The following is a 7,200-nucleotide window of genomic DNA, read 5'->3' on the forward strand; positions in this document are numbered from 1 at the left end:
ACTTCCACTCTGTCGAAGAAGATGTAACATTGTAACAAATGCTTTCATTGTTACTATGAATAACTTCACTTATTTGCAAGGTCATGCCTGGAATTAGATGCTTCCACCATTAACCGTCATTGTTGTGGATGAAGACTCAACACTGTTATCCTTTATTCATGGCAGATACAAATACAAATGCACAAGTATGTTGAATTTATTATTTTGTATCCAATGATTATGTACCTCCTTCATGACTTTTATTGTCAATATTATACCCTTTGTAACTCATCAGTACCCACACCCAAATCTCTTCTTCTAGCCATTGTAAAATTTTCACAACATACCATTGCACGTAGCAAAGTATTATTTACAAGCTACATATGTTTGATTACATAAACACTAGTGTTAAGCTTCAATATGCAACAAAGGCTTCACTCATGGACCCAAAGCATGTATTAGGCTAAGAGATTGATGGAGCCTTAAATAAGTAATTCAGTCCTCAATTGATGTGACTTGTGCCCTCTTTGACAAGTATCGAGATCTTTTTTGATGCAAAGCATCTCAAATGACTCATTCAGGTCAATGCTTTAGGTGGAAAATGTTTGCACAATGTTTACAGATTTTCACAAGCCAAAACAATAGCTAAATTTCAACTTACGTTAGGCTTATAATATTGAATTTAACCAAGACTAGATCTCTTATTTGAAGGACCAAAAAAAAGCTTAGGACACAGTTTTGAGGGTTTAATTGGGATAGGGTATAGGGACTTATACTAGGGCTAAAACATTCTTAGGAAACTCATATTTACGAGGTTGAATTAGGATAGAGGATAGGGTTGATTCTACATGTTAGAATAGGGCTAAGTGAGGCCAGAATAGGGATTCATACAAGGTTGGAGTAGGGTCGAAACAAGACATATTTTAGGGCCAGAAACAGGGCTGAAACAAGATAAGGGCATTACTAAGGTGTGCACATATACAATAAGGATAGAAAAACCCTTTCAACTCAAGGGAAACAACAAGAGTGAAGCCCTAGACCCAATAACAATACAAAAGACGTCCTCCAATACACTTTTCCTCCAGCAAATGTCCAGAACAAAAAAACAAGAGGAGCGAAGAGAAACAAAACTCAAGCTACCTAAAGATGAATCCTTCTTCCACGGGGACAAATCAATTCATAGATTAATTCATTGAGATATTATAACATTGTGTGATTTTGAAAGGCTAAAGTGGCCTTCATTTATACAAGACAAGTTTCCCTTGTCTGTTGTAAGGTCAAACTTAAATATGTGTGCAACGATATGTTTTTAGACCCATAATATGAGGTTGATTTGATAAATGAGAGATGCTTGAAATTGACTTTGACATGAACCACAACACCCCAAAATCACTTTGATAACAGTAAATTTTCATTCAACTCTTAATGAAACTCCTACTTGGACATTAAATGATAAGTTGCCACATCGTCTTAGTATTGGGGACTTTGACCAAAAGATGGGGTTTTCGACCTTTGATTACCCATATCTCCTCTACTGTGAGGAGTTACAAGATGTGGCATATATCATTAAAATTTGCACAAGGAGGACCAACCAATGATAATGATATTGGTCCAAAAAACCCTAATTTTCCTTTTCATTTTTGTCATTAAAAGTGGGACTTCTCTTGGCTTCCTTACATCCTTCCAGGGTTACTTTCCTATTGAATTTCCCAATTTATTTAATGCAATTATATATTAAAAGTGTTCAATACTCGACGTTGGCATCAAGGACAATGCCATTCAATAATCTCTCCCTTTTTCATTGAGGCAACATACATACTACCCCTAAATCTAAGCCTGTGATCTTCTTTTCTTGATTTCTCTCCCTGTTTGACATGAATTGAAAAGGGTTGCTCCCCCTGATGAAATATCTTCTTCTAATTTTCTTGCAAAAAAAATTGTCTTCCTATGACTTCTTCTTTCCTCCTAACCAATTAGCTTCATTTTATGCTTCCTACAATAGACAATCTTTCTCCCCTTGATATGTTATACCTTTTATGACTTTCCGTAGTTGAGACCTATTGTTCCACTGAACACAATGTTGATTAATCTACCCATAATACTGACTAATGTTTTAATGAATTCTTCTTGTCTACCATCTGTCAAATTATCAAATGATAATTCTTCAAATACGTGGCCACTACAACATAGACCCCCTTCTTCAACATGGGATAAGGAGTCATCAATCTGGATTGCTCAAAATAATGTATGAACCAACTCTTTTCTCAAATCATATGAATTAGTACATTTTCTATTTTAGATTCATCATGACCTTTTAATTGTACAAAACCTGATAGCATAATCGTTGATACTTTCTCATTCACTTGATCTTCTTGTTTTTTTTCTTCTCTGTGCCTTAGTATTGTCTTTCATGGGAGATTCCATTTTATACCTACAATCGCGAGCTATATGCCCATAGTTATGGCATTTGTAACATTCAATGTTGGACCTAAAGATAGAGCTACTGACATATCCTTTCTACTGCCAAATCCAATCGAATATCTATCTTGAGTTCTTGCAACTTTACTTCTAGCATTTTGATAATTCCCTTGATAATTGTCCATGTTATAATCTTTACAATCCCTAGTCATATGCCCAAAATTAGTATATGAAAAAAATAACCATTAAACAAATTAGCGTACTTGGATGATCTCTTGTAGTCATTCTTTCTTGGAGGAGGTACAACCTTTTGTTTATCCCTGTCATTGAATCCTTCAGCATTACTTCTATGAGCCGCAACATTTTTATTCTTTTTTCCTTCATTTCAGTTGGCCTTCAAGGGATCCTACTATCAAGCTTATCATCAATCTTACTTTGTGTGTACTTGGACCTTGTGCCTTGTGCCTTCATTGCATGGGACTTCACCTCCTTCCTTTTCCTTCATTTTTAGTTGAGAAATGACATTATTCTTCCTCTCTCCATATAGATATTTCTCCTTTCTAGGCTTTTCTATTTCAGTTACGGTGACGTCATGTTCTTTTTTCTTTTGAGAAATATCTTCCCGAAACCGACTTTTTAGGACTCTTCTTCTTTATTCAACCTCCTTTGCTTGAAGTTTTAGATGAGTGACATTTTCTGTAACTCTATTAAGATATTTCATTTGTTCCTTTTTCCTTTCATTTTCATTTTTGAGCATATTAATTTATGCTAAACATGCATATAGTTCCTTTTTTCTATCAACTTCAGTAACACACCTCTAACTAGATTCCTCTAATTGGATAATCATGATTTTCTCTTTCTTTTCATCTTCCTGCACTTGAACTCTTAGAAGGGGAAATTCTTCTTCAAGTACCTGATTTCGCTTTCTTACTTTGTTAAGATCATATAATGCACTGATCAATTCTCACTCCAAATCTACTACTCTTCCTTCCTCTTTTGCTTCATCTGAATCACAATCATCTCATTATTTTCATCTTGACCTGCATGCTTCTTTGAGTATAGATCATGGAGATTCTTCCAAATACTTTTAATTGATGAACTCTAATAAACTTTGGCTTTTACAGGGTCAAGTAGAGCAAAATGACATTAATGGCTTTTGTATTATACATTCTAGATTCATCGATAGATGTATCTCCAGAAACAATAGATTTTCATACATCATATCCTTGAGCATGTAAATGGACTTCCATTCTAGATTCCCATATTTCATATTTGGCTTCATCAAATTCAGGAGTTGGTGAAGCAACTAGATTCACTTCATTAATTGTAACATTGGAGGCTTCCTTTGATTCTTTTGAACATTTGGTGGTTTGCCTCTTTCAATTTCCCATCTCTGCACTCTAAGATATTCCTTCTAGTTGTTAAGTTGTAACTAAAGGAACGTGCTCTGATACCAAATTGTTGGAAATACTAGGAGGGCGTTGAATCAACATTTCTCTTCAATTAGTTAATTTTAACTTTACAAGTCATTAATTACCATTATCATCACATTAAATAGTTAACAACACCATTAACCAATGCACAACAATAAAGGCAGTACATCAAAGATTTTTAGGTGGAAACCCTTCTAGGATAAAAACCATCGAATACTTCTTAATATAGGCCTTTTCAATATTACATCAATGGGAAGCTCCAACTTCTAAGATTCTCCATCTACAACTGGAAGGAGGCTCCAACCCCTTAATTTATCAGCTCAAACTGAAAGGATGCTACAACAGCTAATTTACTAGCTCCAAATGGAAGGACGCTCCAACACCTTGGTTTACAAGCTCCAACCTAAAGGATGCTCCAACACCCTATTTACCAACTCCAACTCAAATGATTCTCCAATGACTTGGTTTACAAGCCCCAACCTAAAGTATGCTCCAACAAGCTGTTTACCAACTCCAACTCGAAGGACTCTCCAACGCCTTGCACAGAATCCAACATGCCCTAGCACCACCCTACTACCCTGAAGTGTTTTCAAGATCCAACCTGAAGGAGACTGTAGTCTCCTTCCTTGTACCACCCAACCACCTTGGTCAACAATTTGTCACTTTCCCTTAAGGCTCCAAACTTCAGCTCACCATGGTGGACCGCGTTTTGCAATTTTCACACTAAATCCCCTTGTGCTCAATAAAATAAATAACATCAAAACAATCGCTTGGACTTTTTCAATCTGTAATACTCACACAGCAACATACATTTCTTCTATTCAAACAATCAAACCTTATTTTTTAATAACAATATTGTACTTCAATTGGCATAAACCATCTACAATCGAAACCCTAGCTTCAACAAATGAGACTAGTGCTTCTTGTTATATAAATATATCTATCTAATGATAAACCTAGCAGCAGTGGGTCAAACTCACAGTCACAATAATCTGAACTATCTCTGCTTTGTTCCCACAATCATGTATAACTATCATTATTATCATTGTTGACTTGTGCCCACAAGCACAATCCCATATGCCACCAATCTAACTTATGCCTAGTTGCAATTTATCTCAATTTATATCATAATGAACATAGGATCATAGACCTCTACAATGTGAGATTCAATTCAACAGTCCAACATATTTCACTGTTAAACCCTAATTCCATTAGCTCATTGGGATTTGGGATGCAAGTCAAATCCTAGTGGAATTTTTCATGCAAAGTCAAGGGTCATACCTTACACTGCTTAGCTGTGCAATGATGTCCCAACTTCAAAACTCAGTTAGGCTAAGATACTAATGTGCCTAGACCAATACTATTCACCACTCTACAGCAAGAAGATGTAACATTGTAACACTTTCTTTCACTATCAATATGAATAAATTCATTGATTTTCAAGATCATACCTAGAATTAGATGCTTCCACCCTTAGCCCTCACTATTGTGAATGAAGATCCAACACTATTATCCTTGATCGATGACAGATACAAATACAAATGCACAAGTATGTTGAAGTTGCAATACGATATCCAATGATTATATACCTTCTTCGCAACTTTTAATGTAAATATTGTACCCTTTGTAACTCATCAGCACCCACAACCAAAATCCTTCTTCTAGCCACTTAAAATATTTCACAACATACCATAACGGGTAGCAAAGTGTTGTTTACATTTTATAGATCTTTGATTAGATAAACACCAATGTTAAGCTTCAATATGCACCAAAGGCTTCATTCATAGACTTAAAGCATGTATTAGGCTAAGAGATCGATGGAGCCTTAAATAAGTAACCCAATCCTCAATTGGTGTGACATGTTCCCTCTTTGACAAGTATCAAGATCTCTATTGATGTAAAGCATCTCAAATGATTCACTCAGACCAACACTTTAGGAGGATAATGTTTGCACATATTTTAGAAATTTTTGTTGGCTTAATGGGTCTTGACCCAGGTTTGGAGTTTGTTGCTCCAACCAACAAAACCCTACACTATTGGACCTTTTGGCAGCAACCTGCGTAGCACAGGTCGCAGTCACCCGAACCAGTATTGGAGGATGAAAGAACCAAGTTTCTGCATCATAAGACTAGTGTGATGTATTTCAGTGCCTTAGATCTGCTTCCGCATAGATCTCACCTTCCGATAGAGTTAAAAACTCCTAGTTCAGCCCTAGCTACCTTTAAGTCTTTGTGTGACCATCCAATTGTGTTACATAGGCCATAACACGATATGTCTACTACTTTGCGCAACTGAACAGGTTTTCTAAGGCTTCTAAGATCTAGATATCCTGTCGTGCAGACCTATCGTCCTGTCGTGCAGACCTATCGTCCTTATTTGTTAATCATAAACATGTTCAATTAACCCAATTCGTGCAAAGAAAATACAATGAATTACATAAACAACATTGAAAGTGGCATAACAATTAAACAGATAGATGCAAGTATTTCCAACCCAAAATCAGTCTTTATTAATCATAATATTTCCAGTACAGACTTCAACCAACTACCATGTGCACTCAGCTGCAGGGGTCCATGCACCCAACTGTGGACTCTTCCAGGCCTTCGCGCACTCAGCTGTGGAGCCTTTCCTTCACGCACTGACTAGAACAAACCTTCCTGTCTATTAAAACTTTACAACATCATTCATTCATTCATCTTGCTATTCTTATCTATCAAACGTTATCTCTAAGACTCGCTATGACTCAACTATTTATAGATTTTCTAATACAATACCATGGCCCCCGAATCATGGGTGAGTCTTCAAAACCGCCTATCACTTACCCAAACAAGGGGCTAAGGCCCCTGTGACTCTTGACTAGCTACGCGCTCTGCATCCATATTTTGCGGAGACTTTATATTCTTTACAAAATTCTTTACAAAAATGACTAAATTGATTCAATTATACCCCCAAGGACCCCATCCCAACAGGCCCCCAACACAAATATCATGACTCACCCTCGAGTCACTCAGCTGGTTGTTCCACTTTCTGGCAGAGTTTTCTTAATGCCTTGAACAATGATTGAAGCTCTGATGTACTCTTTTTTGCTGCTTATTGTACTTCCTGGACAAAATTCTCTTTGGTTGTCCCCTCCACGGCAAGTTGCGTAGTCTGCTGGGTCTGCTACATGACCTTCAACTTTTCATGAATATTTTGTGAAAGTTGGTTGGATTCCTCTATCCAAGGCTGAAGCTGGTCTCTTAGCAGACTACTTTTTTTGCAACTCCTGGATCTGCATCTGAATCACCTTGCCTTCCTTCAAGCGCACGAAGCGTTGGACCGGCGCCGCGCAGTCGTACGAATTTCATCATATTTTTGTTGTGCTTCCCTG

This window comes from Pinus tabuliformis, chromosome 5_1 (genome assembly GCF_031772625.1).
Source record: "Pinus tabuliformis cultivar Carrire ecotype Pingquan chromosome 5_1, CPIR1, whole genome shotgun sequence".
In the NCBI taxonomy this organism is placed as follows: domain Eukaryota; kingdom Viridiplantae; phylum Streptophyta; class Pinopsida; order Pinales; family Pinaceae; genus Pinus; species Pinus tabuliformis.